This window comes from Crocodylus porosus, unplaced genomic scaffold (assembly GCF_001723895.1).
Source record: "Crocodylus porosus isolate Cpor-Errol unplaced genomic scaffold, CroPor_comp1, whole genome shotgun sequence".
NCBI classification, from domain to species: Eukaryota; Metazoa; Chordata; order Crocodylia; family Crocodylidae; genus Crocodylus; species Crocodylus porosus.
Genome location: NW_017728909.1, coordinates 44,761,667 through 44,780,641, shown reverse-complemented (window position 1 = coordinate 44,780,641; position 18,975 = coordinate 44,761,667). Strand labels below are relative to the sequence as shown.

The following is an 18,975-nucleotide window of genomic DNA, read 5'->3' as shown; positions in this document are numbered from 1 at the left end:
AAGGAGTTTTCAGTGGGGCTAGGTGAACACATCTACTATTCTTATCTGCTATGTGCCAACTATGGTTCATTCAGTTACCTTTTGTTGTTCCAACAACCCCTTGAGGGAACTGGGCTGAGTGTACCTCTGTTGAACTCAAACCACCTATTGCAGGTGCTTTGTCAATAGCACCTTTCTTTCTTTCATTTCAGTCAGGCTTCTTCTGCCTTTGACAAAATGTGGCATTTCTCTAGAAGATATTGCAATTCAGCCTTTATAAGTTTTCAGTACCTTTCTTCCCCCAATGAGGTGACTATCCATGTTATAGGGAACAAAAGAGTACAGATGAACATTTTTCTTCACCCAACATATGTACAGACAATTACCATAGCAGGTGTGCAGATGAGTATGATAGACATGGTTGTATGTATTTATGTGTCGCAGGGCACTAAAATGCCTGCTCCTCTCAGAGCAGAGATTGCCTGGGAAGAGAGTACGAAGAGCCAGAGGAGAATCCAGGTGCAGATTGCCATGACAACCAGTTAATGAGGGAATTGGCCGCACCTGGTCAGCTGGCTGGAGGAGGCAGGGCCCTAGCCCCATATAAACCCCAGGGCTGGGATCAGGCAGCTGGTTCCCTACCAGCAGCCAAAGGGGAAGGAGCCTCCAGGAAGGCAGGGCCCAGAGATGTGGTAGCTGGCAGATATGCTACCCTTAGAACAAAGGGGACACCAGGAGTCCATAAGGTATCTTTGCCTACTAGGCACCGAGCCTCAGAGAGGGAGTTTTACTCTTTTAAAGGGGGAGAGCATGACGTGAGTTTTGTGTTGCATTACAGCCCAGGGACTCATGGTGACTGGCTATTATTTGTGGGCTGTCTGATAACACTGGTGGTTTGGGTGAGGCTATTTGGGGAAGGAGGAGGCTTCATTGGGGGCCCACTACAGTGTGGGGACCCTAGTGCTAGAGAGGGTACAGCATTTGCGGTGCAGAGAGCCCAGCGCTGAGGGATGCAGCGACAAGGGCTACAGAGAGCCCAGTGCAGACAAGGGGCTGAATTATAATGAGGCCTAGGCAAGACAATGCCAATATCATCTGTGAGGCTTGGAGTGTGGTAAAGGGGTGGTTGGAGCCACGCATATGGCCCACAAGGCTGAGAGACTCAGGAACCATCCACAGTGAAGCAGGACATCAAGGGGTCTAGAGATGACAGTGTTATTAGGATCTAACCAGACTGCGTCCAAACCTAAAGCTCAAGGGCAGTCTCCCTATATTCATTATACCAACAAGACATGGCAGGCAAGAACGAGGGTGCTTGTAGGGCAAGGCTAACACGGTTAAGGACCTGGGGGTAATGCGGCCACCCCTAGGCACTCCACCCTCTTACAGTATGCATGCATGTATGTAAGTATGTATCTATCTACCTACCTATTTAGTGCTATAATCAGGGCCAAAAAAGCATTAACAAACAAACTCTAAAGCTGCCTTAATCATATTCAAATTAGCACCACCAGGCTTCTTGGAAATGTCACTAGTCTCTCTCTGCCTCAGTTTTGTAAAGTGCTTTGAACATGTATATGTCCATCAAAGTGTTCTGTTTTATATTCTTATTGCTGTGTGTTTATGTACGCAAACAGCAAAATACTAAATAAAATAAAGAACCAGTGCACTGTGACCTGAAGGTGGAAAAAAAAAATCGGCTTCTGAGATCAGCAACAAGGGCAAATTCCACTGTGCAGGTCATCTTTTGACCAGTGGGTAAGACACTGCTGGTTCAAGCAGCATTCCTTATGATAAATATAAGAAATACCTGCTCAAACTGGTACTATCTTACTGACTGCCAAAAGATAAACAAAGACTTTGTAACGCTTCTGCACTGGTATGCAAGGCCCTGCCACATGCATCTTGCCTGCTGCTTGCTCTGAATGGCAATGAACACACTGTCCTCACTCAACAATTAGAATGTGACTGCAAAATCACATTCTATTCTGCCTAAGTGGTGCAAAACTCCTTCAGAATGAGTTGAGCTGCTTTAAAACAAGCTTTCGGATATCTTTAGGGACTGCAAAAAGCTCTGCTGCAGGCCCTAAAGTTTCCTCTGGAACCAACAGCAAGAGTAACCAGTTTGTTTCAATGACTAAGGCAAGCTATAACTTCAGTTATAGCAATGCACTGAATAACATCCAAAAGTAAATACAAAGCCAAGACAGAAATGTTAGTACCATTATTTTGCGCTTGTGCAAACATAGGGCAAATGATGGTATCGGAACCAGAAAATGTCTAATTGAAAAACAAGACTTAATACATGAGCATAACAAAGAAATCTATGAGAATGGAAGTAAGATTAAAGTAACAATAATAGGCAATTCATTGCTGGAAAGGTTAACTATGTGTGTGACTAGGTGCTATTTAAGTTACCAATCTATTTACTAAAAAGATTAAAAATATACAAAATAAATTAATTAAACATTTCAGTAGCATCTTCTAAATAAAACCTATGAGTGACAATTTCCTATGGGCATCACAGTGAAAATGGATCTTAAGGAGATATTTAAAAAGACAAACTAGTGGTTTTATGGACCACTTCAGGAAGTGCCCTATTCAAATGAGCAGGATGAAAAAGAGAATAAAGGTATCTGTGGAAGAAGACAAGGCAAAATCAAGGCTTAGCATCAGTGGTGAAGAGTCTCAGACTTCTTTTCTTGGCCTCTCTCTCTCAAATCAAGTATAAAATAGATCCAGAAATGAATAAGTAATTGAAGATATGCAACTTCCTTCACTGGAGGTTTAAAGAGGAGGCTACACAAGCGTTTGTCTGGGGTGGTCTAAGAACAGTGAATCCTGCATCACTCTGGAGGGACTGGCTTAGCTGAGCCCTGGGCTAGGGACAGACATGACACATAATATGGTTTAAGTGATCAGAAACTAGTTTAAACCTGTAACAGAACAGATGTTCAGTGCGTATAAACCAGCTTGAGAATGGCTGAAACCAGTTTGAGTTAAACCTGGTTGAATGTAGTATCAGACTTACCTGATTTGGCTCACCAGTTTATGCAATGTCTGTCCCAGCCTTTGATGTACTTTCAAACATATGATTCTATGTAAGAAATGACTGAATTCCAAATACATTTAAGGATGAAAATAGGATGTTTAATTTGGAAGGGGTGAAGAAGAGGGACCCAGAGGAGGGACACAAAGGGGTTGATATGATCAGAATGGTGGTCCATGATGATAATCTTGCTAGTGTGGTTCTACACAGACAGGAGTGAGATAATGAACTGCCCGGGAGTTTAGAGTGGAAAAGGATGCACTAGTCCATAAAAGTGATGATGAATGCCTGGATGCTAATTTTAGAATTATAGTCCGAGAAAGAGCCAGATCTTGGTGGTAAAAGAGGAAGTGTTAGGATTTTCATTCATCTAGGATGACTGAGTAATGAGTGAAAGAGTGGGGAAGATTTAAGAGGGAGGAGAAAGAACTGAGTTTTGACCACATAGAGTGCTTGTACACATGGTCAGGGTTTAGTTCCCTAAATTGAAATGGTGGATTTTTAATTGTGATGATTAAAAACCCACCATTTCAATTTAGGGGCTTCTGTCACTGTTACAACAAGGGGCCTGATTGTTTTTTTTTTCATGGAGCCTGCCCACCTCTCTTGCAGCTAGGAGGTGAGCCTGCTGGTGGGCTGAGCAGACTCTGAGCTGTGGGAGGCCCTGGTCTTTCCCTCTGCAGTGGCAGCACCCTTTAGGGATGTCTGGGCGGGCTGCTGGCTGGTAGGTGCTGCCCCAGCTTGAGCTCAGGGAACAGTTGGCTCAGGCTGTGAACTGCCTTCGAGCTGGGGCAGCATCCACCCACTAGCTATCTACCCACCTGGCCGGGGGGGACACCGTCACCGTAAACCAAAAGACTGCAGCCCCGTGCAGCTCAGGGCCCGTTGGCAGCTTGCCCCTGGCTGTAGAACAGGTGGGCAGGCTCCACAAAAACAAAACAAAATGAAAAAAGGATCTGGCCCCTCACCACTTTTTTTTCCCAGCAGGGGCTGCCTATGTAAGGTTCTCCAAGGAGCCTAAAGGAGTTAGGTGCCAAAATCCCATTTGAAATTGAGTTCTTATCTCCTTTAGGTTTCTTGGAAAATTCCAGCCTAAAGTGGTTCTGATATATTAGATTCCCTGCATCTTATAATTGTCCTACTTCTACAGTCATTGTCAGCTGCATCTTCACAACAATAAATAATGCATAATAGAATAATAGTGACACAATGATATAAAAAACTTGTTTTAAAACAATTCAACACATTCTGAACTACATCACAGTCTGCTGGCTGGGGAATTGGTTCCATGGTCAGATCCAGGGAGTAGTAGTTGACTCAAGTCAATCATCACAGTGCACCATGACCAGTGGTGTCCCCCAAGGCTCCATCCTTGGGCCAGTTATTTTCAACATCTTCATTAATGATGTGGACATTGATATCAGAAGCAGACTGACCAAGTTCGCTGATGACACCAAACTTTGGGGTAAAGCGTTCACATCTGAAGACAGGATGGTGATCCAGGTTGACCTGGACAGTCTCGGTAAATGGGCGGATGAAGTCCTGATGACCTTCAACACCGAAAAATGCAAGGTACTCCACCTTGAGGAAAAAAACCCTGCAGCATACTTATAGGTTTGGCAGTGCTACACTTGCTAGCACCATGGCCGAAAGGGACTTAGTGGTCATGATTGACCACAAGATGAATATAAGCCACAAATGTGATGTTGCAGCCAGCAAATCAAGCAAAACTCTGGCTTGCATCCATAGATGCTTCTCTAGCATATCCCAGGACGTCATCCTCCCGCTGTACTCGGCCTTGATGAGACTACAGGTGGAGTACTGCATCCAGTTCTGGGCTCCACAATTTAAGAAGGGTGTGGAGAATCTCAAGAGAGTGCCCCATGGGATGACAAGGTCAAACGGTCACAAACTCCTTCAAGAGGACTGTTTCAGGCTGGACATAAGGAGGAACTTCTTTACTGTCCAAGCCAACAAGGCCTGGAACAGACTGCTGCCAGAGGTGGTGCAAGCACCTGCTCTGGGCTCCTTTAAGAGTCAATTGTGTGTTTATCTTGCTGGGATCCTGTGACCCCAGCTGACTTCCTGCCCCTGGGGCAGGGGGCTGGACTCAATGATTTTCCGAGGTCCCTTCCAGCCGTAATGTCTATGAAATGTATGAAATGAAGGAGTTTTGTACCTCTTAGGCAGAACAGAATTTTTTAAATCAGAGTTTAGTTCTTCCTGTAAAGAAATAAAAGTTGTCAGTACAAGTATGAGATAATTCAGTTCTTTCTAGAAAGCACAATTCTGAGCGGCTTTCCTCCAAGAAATCCTATTTTACCTGAATGATGTAGCTGGCTCCAAATGAAGTATGTGGAGCAATGGGAGAATAGAAAAGCTTTGCCATGAATATTTATAAATTCATACACATCCAATCTTAGCAGTTTTAGTTGGACTGCAAAAAGTATTGTATCCCATTTCCTACAATAAATATTTGCATCAAACTATAAAACAGACACCGTACAGAAAAATTCCATGTGTATCCATAACAGATAAGGTAGATGTTGATGTAGTAAAATGAAACAAACAATATGGGCCAGATTTTAACAATGATTTATCCTAATTTTTAATGCAAACCCTGTGAGAGTTCCTGAACCTATAGATTGGGGGGGGGGGGGTCTATGTATTTCCATATTCATTAAGCATGTGTAAATTAGACCAGAGCCACAAAAGTCTGATTGTGCTTGGATCTTCCACAAAATTCAGGACTGGTCTGATCTAAGGTTTTAGTCTGGTTAGTTTTAAAGAGGATAGCAGATAGCGAACTTAAGATTCAGATACAAATTTCAAATGTAAGTGATGTTTAGAGGAAGAGTTTTGGTTCAGGTCCATCTCTGAGAACCCTCAGAAAAGGCCTGCATGAGAGAAAAAAGGGTGAAAAATGTATCGTGCATACAGACTTATCTTTGAGTAGAATATTAACTGGTTTCCTATAAGGTACTAACAGTGTTTGCAATCTAGAATTGTCCACATTTTAAGTTTAACTTTTCAAAGCTAGACACTTTACTTGTGCATGCACAAAAGACAAAGGCAAGGGAAGAAAAGTGTTTTCATGTATGATTAATACGGAGCTACAGATGCAAGCAGTGATACAAAGAACAATTTGTATAAATGGTTAGTCACGCTGCACATGATACTGCATATTTGGTGTAATTTTAGTACCTATTTTTAATGGATCCAAATATAACTAGGAGAAGGGCGATTACATAGAAAATGGATTACAGACCAAACAATATATGGGGAAATTGTAGGACACTATTAAATGTCATGTTGCTTTCAGCTACACTCACCTGGGATATTAGGTCAGGTGATTAATAGCTGAAATAAGTGCCCTTGATTGCCTTTCTGAAGACTGGTATAAAAGCTCAGCCATAGTAATGAGTATTGCCAGTGTTTTCTGTGACTGTTCGCCTATTTAAAAACAGCCGTGTTCACAGCTCTCTCTCTCTCTCTGCACTTCCTAAAAACCATTCAGTTAGCTTTGTTCTACTTACACAAAAATTCATGAAAGCTGTTTCAGACATGTTGCTAGGTAGTAAATGTATCTGGCTGCAATGACAGAGCTCTGCTGGCTATGACTAGCCCCTTGCATATGCCTGAGGGCTAACTGTCTGCCCACTTGGCAAACAGATTTTTTTTCTGCTGACTATTACAGAACTATTCCTTTCATTGTGTGCTGACAACCAATAAAAAGGAAGCTAATATATTTTACAAAGGACGCTTTTTAATCCAGCAGAAAGACAGTGTTCTCCAAACTCCTTACCTGAACCCTGATGAAAGAACTAGACAAGTATCTGACTACACCCTTCTTAGCTATGACCACACATTCAGTTGGCATTACCAAAGGGGAAGAGAGAGAGAGCCTTTGCAAAGCCAGATGGGGGCATGAGAGCCAGGAACAACTGATTGCTGATTTCTAATGGCAATAATCACTTCAAAATGGTAGGTAGTACAGGGGAGGGGGCATAGTAACATAAACCCCTTCACTGTCCTCCAACAGAGAATGGAAGAGAGCAATAGTTTGTGCCCGAGAGCAATAGTTTGTGCCCTGAAGCAACAATCTAGCTTTATCTAACCCTGTATGTCAAGTAACAGTCATTCATGGCTTGGGAGAAAACCTTTTTTTGAGCTCTTTTTTTGTTTCAGTTTTTCTTATTTACCTACCTTGCCTTGTGAGACACAAAGCTTCAATAGCTTCCTCAAGCACTGTTCTTGATCATGAATGATGTTCCAGAATAAAGTTATCATAAATCATACTGTGTGACTTATTTTGTAACTAACAAAAATAAGTCAGGGGAGATGGAATTTTAAATATCCGGTAGTGAATACTCAAAGGGCTTGTGGGTTCTTGCCGATCTATAGAATTTTAAAAAAAACTGTACACGAGTGTTCGATAGAGGAAAGCAGTGAACAGTAGTGAAAGCCCACGCTGTTCACTCCAGATCCAGTGGTAGAGTGGTAACTAACAAGTTTTGTGCCCTGAGAAAACTTTTCTGTGCCCTTGGGGGCAGAAGGAGTACCAAGCAGTGGAGTGAGAAGGGGCGAGACACCAGCTGCTGATGCTGCTTCTGTGCCCCCCCACCTAGTTCCTACAGCCAGGCAGTGTGGGGCTTCTGCTCCAACAGAGACACCTGGGGGCTGAAGGCACTACTCCATTGTTCCCTTTAAATCAGGGCTCCCTTTAGGTTGGTGGCTTCCTTCATGTCCCTTCCTGGTTTAAGTTAAATCACAGTCCCCCAGAATCCCAGCATGTTTTGCAGCTCTGGGCTGGGTTATGCTGTCTGCTCCAGAAAGCAGGCTTGGCCCACCCCTTAGCTAGAGCAGTGAGGGCTGGCTGACAAGGGAGTGGGGGAGCAAGCCCAGCTGGGGATGCAGCCCAGTCTGCAGAGAGGGGGACATCTGCCCCCCAGGCAAAACCTGGCTGGAGTCTGGGGCCAGGAAGGGGGGTTAAACACCCCCTCCCCCACTCAAACTTACTGCTGGATGCGACAGTAAACTACAAATCCCAGAGGCAGGTACCTCAAACTCAAGCAAGAAGAGGAAGTGATGAGCAAGCCTGCAGAGTCCTGCAGTTGTGATTGTGGACTGCAAATCTCAGAGACCTCAGGGGCAGCACGAAGAGGAAGAGAACACACAGTCCATGCTGGCTGTGTGCCAGAGAGTCATGCTCTAGTACATCCTGGCTTCTGGCACTGCAGGCATGTGGATGCATTTACTGAATCAAAGGTAAACGTCTGTTTCAATTCAATTCTCTGGGGTGGATGATTTAATTGAAACTTTTGTTTCAATTTAATCTCTGCAGTTTAGACTAACCTGCAAAGACTAAACCAATAAAGTCTCCGGCTTTTTGCCTGTCTGTACTTAGCCAAAAGGACAGGATCTTAAAGGATGCTATTTCCATTAGGAATAAAAACCTTGCCATGTGAAATTCCTACTGTTGACTTCAGTGGAAGCAAGAATCTGCCCCAAAAGCATTATGTTACGTTGGAATGACTTGTTGCATCAATTTGCATAATATCATAAGTATTCTAGAAGAATGTCAGACATCCACAGTTGCTGCTCACAAGAGTTTGTGATTTGGATCTTAGACTAACTTTATCAATGCTTGTTAATAATGTGCCTATTGCACCCAGAGATATTCCTTTCTTGCTGTGGTCTTTGGACTAAGTGACATCAGGTATAAGAGTGTCTTTCTTCAGCAAGCATCTACCCAAATCTTGACAATGTGTCCTTTTCTGCTTCCACATCCCCTGCCCTATTTGAGCCACAACTCCACTTATCCCACCCATGGATACTTTATAATATAGGAAAAGTGAAACCTAAATGGGTATACTTGACCTCCTATTCTTCTCTCCCTGCAGTTCTCCCTGTCTCCTTGGCAGTGTAACTTTATTGAAGCTATTTCAAATCCCTTTTGCAAGAGGCGGCCTTAGGAATTACCTGTCCCCTTCAAAAGCAAGGCCTGGAGGTAGAAATGGAATTATAATTGAAGGCCATGCTACCTTTTCCAACATGGGGCCACCAAGGGGTCATGCTCTCCACCCCAGTTAATCCAACTCACCACATTTCCTGCACAGAATAGATTGCTAACCATATGCAAAAAGTGATGCCACTCACAGCACAGAAGGTGTTATGCAAGCTGAATATTTAGCACCAGCTCAAGAGTCAGAGACAAGGATATCTATATTGAGATGCAGCTAAATTTTCTACCACTGTGTAGATGAATCCATATTAAATGTCATCAAAAAGAAGACTAACTTTTAAAAAAGCATCATGTCCCTTCTTATTTAAATGGTTGTTATCTTAGCCTAATAAAGCAGCCAAAACACTCATCTCATGTTCTTCCTGCACTCTATTCAAGCAGTTCTAAATGCAATTGCTACTAACTTTGCTTTTGGTAAATTCCACCCTGCCATAATTATGCTGACATGTCTTAAAAAGAGAACACTCTGGCAAAAGTGTTTATTGGGAGGCCTACTGAGTTGCAAATTTAATTTTGCATTAATTCTCTGAATGTACTTGGGGCTGGAATTCCATTTTTCTTGCCCACAGCTTTAGACATATATAGCCAGAAATATCTGGACTAATAAGGAGAATTTCACAAGACAGAATTATAGAAACAAAGTATTGTCATGCAACTTCTATATGTTCCTAATAAATCTCTCACTTGGCGTATCAAGCTGAACAAAGCAAGACCATACATGAGTGATGCTATATCTGAGAGAGCTCCTTGGCAAAGCTGTCCTCATCAACCAGTGACAACCCCAGTGACTGAAGGGTTTTTAAATGGTCAAGTTATAACATCAGTAAGAAATTAGTCTTCAAAAGAACATTTTGATCCAACAGTACTGTTGATTTTATAGTCATCTGGGTCATAATAAACGGCCAAACTATCAAAAAACCAAAGCAACCCAAAATAGCTTTGCCATAGAAACTCCACCTTCAGCTGGTTACCCACGGTGACGGAAAGGATTTATGAAGGCATTAAGCATCTAAACAAAACACTTTCTGTAATTTAAAATGAAAGCTGATTTTAATTTTTTCTTTGGCACTTGCACACACACATCTTATTGCAAACTTGATTCATTTCTTTTAGCACTGGAAAAAATGTTAAAGCTAGAATGGGAAGTCAGGAATGTGGAAATTCATACATTGCGTGCATATGTGGTTTGGTAGTGTGTGCCATTTGTACACATCACTTACTGGGGAAGTTAAATCACTTTTTGATACAAATTGCAGCAATTGCTTCCAAAACTCCATTGACTGAGAAACAAAAATCTCCACAACCTGTTTTTGAAATAACTCTTGCCAGCTCAAAGCAAGCACCATTTTTGGGGAATATATTTTGCTGCTTTTAGTATTCAGCCTACAAAACTACATTATTTTTGTTGCATCTAAAAAGGGTGTGGCTACAGATAACTTGATCCAGGATGAGTTTACTTGTGAGTCAGTTACTCGCGAGTAAATGCTTTCAGGCAGGCATCTACACAAGCAGTGACCTGGGAACAGATTTGCTGTTCCTAGCAGCGAATTGCTGCCATTGAGTGGGGCCCTGAAGGAGGTCCTTGCTGCCATCCAGCCAAAGTTGCCAGTAGCTTGCATCCCTTTTTAAAAGGCAGCCCTGCTCCCTGCTCTGTTACTTTTCTGGGACCAACACATGGCAGTTCTCTTGCCACAGCCTCTTCCTCCCTGTGCCATGGCTGCTCCAGCCCCTGCCAGCAGTGCCCTGGCCTCCTATTGCCCATGGTACTGGTCCTGCTGGCCCCAGCAGGCCCCCACCACTGAAGTCCTGGGCAAGTGGCACACCCGGCAATGGGGGCCAGGGTACCAGGTGCACAAGGTGCTGGACAACCACTTCCTCCCACACTCTCTGCTGTAGCTGACCTGGACAGTCACCCACAGACCCCCCCCACACACACACACACACACCCCACCACCTACCCCTAGCACCATGGTCACTGCAAACAGTTCCCAGAAAAACATTTTATTGCCCTTACAAGAAACAGACTCCTTGTCCCCCCTCCCTCCCCAACATCAGAGCCCTTTCCTCCTCCCTCGTGATCAAGAGAGCCCCTCCACTACCCACCAATAAAGCACCCTGTTCCCCATGCAATCTATGTACAACAAGTGAAGTGCTGTTGTTGTGTGCATGTCCTCCCAGGCAGGTAGCCATGTGGTGGGGGCACCTAGAGGTCAGAGCCTGGGGACAGGGAACCAGCACCCTTAGCCTGTGGCCATTCCACTGTGGGTGTACATGCTGCAATGAGCCTAGTAGGCAGGGGGCTCAGCCAGGAGCCATGATGGCCAGTGGTCCCCTGGTGCAGGTGGCTCCCCCTCTGGCAGCTAGTATCCAGGGCCAGCAGGGCCAGTGCACTGCCCTGGATCCGCTGCAGGTAGCTCTGGCTCTGTACCTGAATGGAGCCAGGGCAAGCAGCTGGCCTGGTCCCCGGGTAGTGGGGCTGGGTGGCAGGGGACCTGAGGTGGGGGTTGAAGAAAGGGCTCCTAGCCAGTGGAGGTGGTGCTGGACCTCCACCCAGGCCCATGCAGGGGCGTGCTGCTGGGTGGCAGGCAGCTGCCAGGGGACAGGCAGGGCTATGGTTGGAGTAGGGCAGTGGCAGCATGAAGGAGACCGCCAGGGCCACAGCACCTGGCAGTCATCCTCTGTGGCTTCCACTGCCCTAGCCACAAATGTAGACTGCTCCCACAGAGCCTCCACCCATGACCACTCCAGGGGTCTGCCCAGGCCCACACTTCCTCATGGATGACTTTCTCTGAGTGCCAGGCCCACACATCCACCAGGCGGCCCTCTGATGCTGTCACCAGCTGATCAAGATGGAGGGTCATGTCCTGGGTCCTCCTGTGCCAGAGCCAGCACATCTGCAGCACCCTGGCTAGGGCTGGCAGCAACCCTGAGGCTGCGTCCTGGCTGCCAATGGCAGCCTCTCCCTCACATGCAGCTGCAGGCCTTACAGAAAAAGAAGCTTTTTGTGAGAGTTTGGAACATTTCTGAGATAAGATGCTCTGTACCCGGGCCCATGAATTGCCTGACCTCAGATTGGGGGTCAGCCATGCACAGGTGCCCAGGAGCCATGGTAAGTCAGGTGGGCAGGCTTGAGCCCAAGCAGCCACCAGCTGAGCCCCCCCATCTCTGCTTGCTCCATGTGGCCAGCCTGCCTCCCCTGCTCCATCCCCAGGCCAGGACATGCCAGGCTTCTGGCAGGAATTGCTGATGTGGCTGTAGATGGACCTGCTGTTGTTGATCATCATACTACCCCAGGAGAACCTGAACACCTGGCATGAGACCCTAAGCTTTGACGGTGCAGGTGGAAAATTTGGGCTGCCCCACAACCTCCACTGCTTCCTGGAGGGCTAACTGTGGTTGTCCTACACATCCCTTCCCCATGCAGCCAAGGACATTGCCGCCAGCAATACATGTTCCTCAGTATGTGAGTGGCCAATGCCTGTCTAGCTGCAGGGGCATGGGGTGCTCAAGAAATTTTTGCACTGCTTTGTGCCTCCCTGTATGGTGTTGGGGAGGGGGGAGGAGACGGGCCAAGGGCTGGCCAGGTGGGGAGGGGAGAGATAGGCCAAGGTCTGGGGCAAGGAGGGCCTCCCCCAGTGCAGGGCTTATCTTGTGGCCAGGGCTGTGGTGTCTGGTGGCTCCAGTCAGTCCCAGCTTGTGGTGATGGCATGTGACTCCAGGTGGACTTGTCAGATGGAAGGGCATAGTGTGTGGGTGCCCAATCAGGAACCCCCCCCCCCCCCCCAAGGAGGAGCTAGTGTTGCTGGTGGCTGGCAGTGTCATGACTGGCCACACCTCATGGCTGGGGCTGAGTCTGCAGAACCATCAGGGCAGACATTGGTCTGGGCTCCCCAAGCTGCTGCAGGCAGGGAGCTCAGTGGGATGGGCTGTTGGTGCCCTAAAGGGCCCTCCCCCAGTGAAACATCACTGCAGGTTCCAGGCCAGAGCAGAGGCTCAGACAGGTTGCCTGTGTTGCCCTACAGAGCATGGCTGTGGCCTTGGTCCCGGGCTGTAAGGATCTCTGTCAGCTGCTGCATAAAGAGCATGGTCTTGCGGGCAGTTCCCAACCAACAGTTGTGGTCAGAGATAGAAACCCACTGTGCCTGCAAGACTTTGACCTTTATGCAGAAGTGCTGTGTTGATCAGTTGTGCCCGCGTTCTCACATCTGGCCCGACAGCCCCTTAGAGACATGGGCATTGGAGAACCTGCCCTGAGCGAACTGCTGCTGCACCTCCATCTCACCCCATAGCACCATGAAGTCACCAGTCTTCTTCTGCAACCTGTTGCAGCCTCAGGAGGTGAGGTGTGGTGCCGGTGACAAGGCAATTGAGGTTCCTATGCTGTTTCTCCATGCAGCTGGCCTCCTGGTGGTGTGGCTGATCTGGAGCAAATTTGCTCCTAGTTGGTGTCTACATGTACATTACTGTTCAATAACTACTAACAAATAAATTTGCTACTTGCATTTGCAAGTTACTTGTTACTTGTGAGTAGCAATTTTTACTGAGCAGTAAGCATGTGCACAGGTGGACGTGCACATTATATACTACTGCACAGTAAAGCATCTCATGTGGATGCACCTAAAATGAGCTTGTAAATCTTTCTTTGACTTACTTTCTTCTGTTTAAGAATCCAGTGATTTATATATATTCCCATCTTTAGCTCACTGACTCCTTTGGTAACGATTGATGAAAATGAATGTATTTCTCTTAGCTGTGGGAAAAGGTCTTCATTTCAACAGTCGATGTGTGAGCAGACAATGTTGCATTGGCCTCCAGTATATAACTGCTCCCATGGTGTGGGTGCAGAGCAGAGTAGTAACCTCGATTTTATATGGCAAGGGAAAAATTTTTTAAAAATCTTTATTGTTGACATCCAGATAGTTGAGTAGCAGGACTTAACCAAAACTTAACTATGACTCATCTACCAGTTAGGGAAACTACTGCATATAGCTACAGAGTAGGATTCTGTTTCTTCCTTAATACCACTATGTATATCTGAGAACAGACCTGTTTCAAGTGTGTGCTAACGCAGATGTACATACTAACCTTGCTGATTTTGTTGACCATCTCTTGCAGTTTTGTACTACGTGTATATCTCTTCAACCTCTGTTCTTGATCATGAATGATTTTCTAGCAATAAAGTATCAGAAACTATAACATGATATTTGTAACCATTAAAAATAAACCACAGTAGATAGAATCTTAGATATCAGATAGTACATGAACAAAAGACTCATGGGTTCTTGCACTATCTATAGAATAAGTAAATCATATACAAGTGTTCAGTGCAATATTGCTAGTGTTGTATTACACAGAGGCAGCTGTTCTTTCTGCCAGATAGGATCATACAATTCTTGACCTGGCTTCCAGATACAATATGTGCTGAGGGGTTTCAGAAGACTTACTGGGAGCCCTAGGTAGTTGTTGGAGAAGAGGCCAGGTTACCAGGATAATTCCTTTAACTCTGAAGGCAAAGTCTTCTAGAGTCCCATGTTTATGAATGCTACTTTGAAGTTATTTTCTCATAATACATACCAGGACAAATGCTCTGCTTCCACTACCTGCTCAGCAAGAAAGTTTCTACTAAAATTGTAGTCAGAAGGCATGAGGCAGCTGAAGCAAGATAGAGCATGGTATTGCAGCAGAATCTGGTTAAAACCAGTGAGGAAAACTAGTTTGTGGAGTTCTTAGTTCAACTATCATCTCCCTGCTACTGGCTGAATAGACAGCTTCCTGCTATACATGTAAGTAATTTTCAGAAGTCCAAACCCACAATGTTTGGCTAAGTATGACTCCCTGACTGGTGGGATGACATGTTCTGCAGTCCCCCAATGAGTCAATTCTGAACACATATTTTTAGGATTGGGAAGGAAAGTATGCCTAAACCCTAATAATTTTGGCCCTGGTCTACATCATCAGACCATGAAGATGACAGGTTCCCTCATTAAAAAGAAGGGAGTAGCAGTGGAGTCTCTTCACAGAGGCCACCTCAGCTAATGAATTGGTTGAGAGAGATAATTCATTTCAACCTTATCAATCTTTCCCTCTGCATGTCATTCCAGCGTCGTTTAGGCCTATCTCTGTCCAGTAACTTTATCATTTGCCAAATATGCAGCTTTTTAGTTGCAGTTCTTTTCATTCCAGTTACAAAAACAGATGAACCAAACTTATCTTGGGAACTCTTCCTTGCTCAGCAGTAGTTGACACTGCAAACTTCCCAATGGATTTGAAGTATATACTTGTAATTAAACAATTATGCATTATCAGGAACAGAGCAAATCAAGCCTTTTAACTGCACAAACCAAACATTTACTCTGAGCTTTTCTGCCAAAAGAACCTAGGAGAAAGATTGGGTGATTTTACACATTATGTAAGTAAGTTTATTTTGGGAGCACATGGTAACATGCACTTTACTTAACCATGTTTGTTCTAGTTCTACAATGATCACTTGATTCCTCACTGATTGGGGGGCAGGGGATGATACATATGTTATACTGTGTGCAGGGAGTGGTTATGTAGTAGTGCACTAGAATGACTTTTAGCAGCATATCACCAAACTTCTGCCCAAAAGTAAACAGATTGATTACAAAGATATTACTTACACTCAGATGAAAAGGGGGGAACAATCAGTTGGGCAGTTGTTTTTGTTTGAAAGCACTTACTTTGGCAATAGGAAAATCTAGAGCCACTATGACCCTCATGCTTCAGATAAAAGAGGGAAAAGGCCCACCCATACTCTTCGATTCTGCATTCAATTAACATGCTTACTGATGGGATAGTATTGCCAACTGATTTGCCTACTGACTGGTCTGTTAATGTGAATCTGCTCTGGTTTTAAACTCAAACCGTGCACATGCTTATTGGAGCATTATTTTATAGGACTCTTGTCAGAGTGTACTTCCCTCTTATTTTAGAGTCATAAATTCAAAGTCATCCTTGAATTTCCACTTAAAGGTCTGAATTTGCATCATTTGTATAAACAGTAGTTGCCTTGAGATGACCCCTTGCCTTTAAATGGCTGCATTAATTTATTTCTTTTAAAGAGGACCTTAAAATGTCTGAGTCAACAGCTTGGTCTTTGTTCCCTAAGGGTGCTCTCACACACAATTTAATAATACCACCTCCCTCATCATTAGCTACTGGCTAGCAAATGAAGACTGGAGTAAAATGGATACCTGACATTTATTGAGCACAAAACTTGAATTAAAATAATCAAATGTCTATATGGACATAGTATTTATGTATGTTTTGTCCTCTCCTTTATCCATTATATATGGCTTGTTTTCTTAGTCCAGCTTCTCAACCTTTTTTGAATTCCAGACCCTGCTTCATAACTGTTATGAATTAATCAGCACCCCATTTCAGAATCTAATTTATTTATTAAAGTTATTTTCTTCCTGCATAGGGGCTGGGAAGTGTTGTGGGAGGAGCAGCTGTGGGGGCTGCATGCCAGGTAGCCCCGCCAGCCCCTCTGCAGCACCCTTCGCAGTACATTGAGCTGGATCAGAACAGCCCCAGGTTAGCAGGCTGACTCCAGGATCCCTTGCCAGCTGGAGCTGCTCTGACCCAGCTCAATGTGCTATGGTCCCGAGTGCACATACAAATGGGTGCACCCAGGAGCAATAAACCCTTGCATGAAGTATGCCAGAGTTTACTGGGATGCACTAACTGCATGTGTAGATGGGCCCACTGGCTGCAAAAAGTGACACTAAGGAAAGGAATAGATGTACAGTCTCACCACTTTAAAGGGGTGACATACCATAATGCAGCAAAATAAGTCGTGACTCTTGTCTGTCCACTTCTATCCCATGGTAAAAGAAACTTAAACCAGGTAGCTTTCCCTTGAATTAAACAGGTTCAATTACTTCACTTCTAAGCAGTAAGTTCCACCCCCCGCTAAACTGGCATAATAGTTCATTTGTCCATGCCGTAAATGATACCTTGATGGCTTCAATGCCCAGGTGAGAGACTTGTTACCAGGCACTGAGGGGAGCTTCCAGCACTGAAAATATTCCATCGTTTTCTTATGGACAGTAGAGAAGGAGTCACTGATGGTAGTAAGGTTTTTCCTAGGTTCCACAATAATGAAGTTGCCATCAAAAAGGAACATGCATGAAATTGTCAGGTTAATCATTAATTTTGATTGAACAGGGAAGAGGCTGAGTTAGGGCATTATTGACAGTGCACGTTTTTCTGATCTGCCCAATCAAAAGAAAGAAATTTCTACGGTTATTCAATACTGTGGCTTAGAGTCACATAGTGCTGCAGTATTTGATGATTCTTTTTGCCTCAAGCAGTGAGTGGCCCCCTTACCACTTTGTAGGTCAGTGATTCTCAGTCCTTCAGTGCGGGGTGCCACTCAGCATTAGAACTGTTAGGTAAGCAAACGCATACACATGATTCACAAGATAAAACCAGAGATTTGAGATTGGAATCTATAGCGTCTAAAACATTCTGCACTTTTGTGGACTTTTGAGGTCTTTGCAGCGTAAGAATTATTCTATATTTTTTCTATAGTTAAAAAATGAGTCACAGCTGAGCTGGCTTTTTAAGGGATGCCATGAGTCTAAATAGATTGAAAATTACTGCTGTAGGAAATGGACAAGTCTATCAGCTCTAGCTTTTAGGTTTTGCTGGAAGCTGGCAGTCCACATGGCATTTGAAACTAGCCTCTCCTTTGGTGAGATAGCCTTTGTGATAGATAAGGAAGATGTGAGCCAGTACAATCATTGATGATAACATATAAATGGTGGAGAGAACTGCTGTTTAGGAGGGAACATATTTTAATGGCAATGACTAGTGCTTCACATAAACTTTTTGTGACTTTGACTTTCTCCCCATAATGTACAGCAGTGAATCTTTCTGCCAATCCTGCCCATTAGATTTGAATGAAGGAGACTAGATGGATGGTATGTGTTGAAAACTACGTTGTTTTCAAACCACTGGAAGATAAAATCTGCACGTAAACAAAGAAACCACCATACTTTGAATCGTCATCTCTCAACACTACTGATTTGTCTTTGATTTCTTCCATTTCTAATTAGGATTAAACTTAATACAGATATTTAATGAAGCCCTGCAACTCCTGAAGTCTGGAACTACAGAGCTGTCAGATGTGAGACAGATTTGAAAAAGCAAGTGAAAGATCTGAAACTTCACACAAAATAAATAATCTTGACTAACAGTGTCTTTTCTGTAGGCAGTAATGGCTACCCATTAGGGCTGTGTGAAATTTCACTGGCTGTTTCATTTTGATGCTGTTTCAACTCATTTCAAGCTTGAAACAGTGAAATTGAAATGAAATGGAGGGCTTTGAAACAGCCTCGAAATAAAATGAGAGCAGTTGAAACATTTCAAAAGTTTCGAAACATTTCAAGTTTCAAAGCTCAAGCTGGGCTTGCCTTGCAGGGAAACAGGAAGTAAGGAGAGAGAGGGGGAAGAGAGGGAAAAGACAGCTCTGATATTGACTGTGTAGCTGGCCAGTGACTGTGATCCTTCCCTGAGGTCCCTTCCAATTCCAGTGCTCTGGAAGAGGGATGGAAAAACAGCATAAAAGGCAGCATTGTTTGAACAGAAGGCCTGCTTTCTGCTTTGGGGTCTGACAGTTACTGAGCTATCTTCCAGGAGTCCAGGAGCATTAGAAAATGAAGGCTACTACTACCATTGATTTGAATAATTTCCTACTTGCTAGCCTAGCAAGTGGGATTCCACAATGCCTTTTGCTTTCTTCTAGACCCTTTTATTTTATTATTATATTCATTGATTTATTCTTTTCAATTTTATAATTATATTAGATATTACACTATAGAATTTATATAGGAAGGCAGATACATTTATATTTTATTTCTATACATTTATACCTTGTGGCATATTACATACTTTA

At 44.1% G+C, this 18,975-nt stretch overlaps 1 long non-coding RNA gene across 1 annotated transcript; it reads left to right on the top strand.

Annotated features, from left to right (window-relative positions):
* Positions 1-489: 489 nt before the first annotated feature.
* Positions 490-11,673, top strand: LOC109308218. The gene is made up of 3 exons (XR_002100550.1): positions 490-831; positions 5,568-5,573; positions 11,661-11,673. It is a non-coding gene; the product is annotated as an uncharacterized LOC109308218 (long non-coding RNA).
* Positions 11,674-18,975: the final 7,302 nt, after the last annotated feature.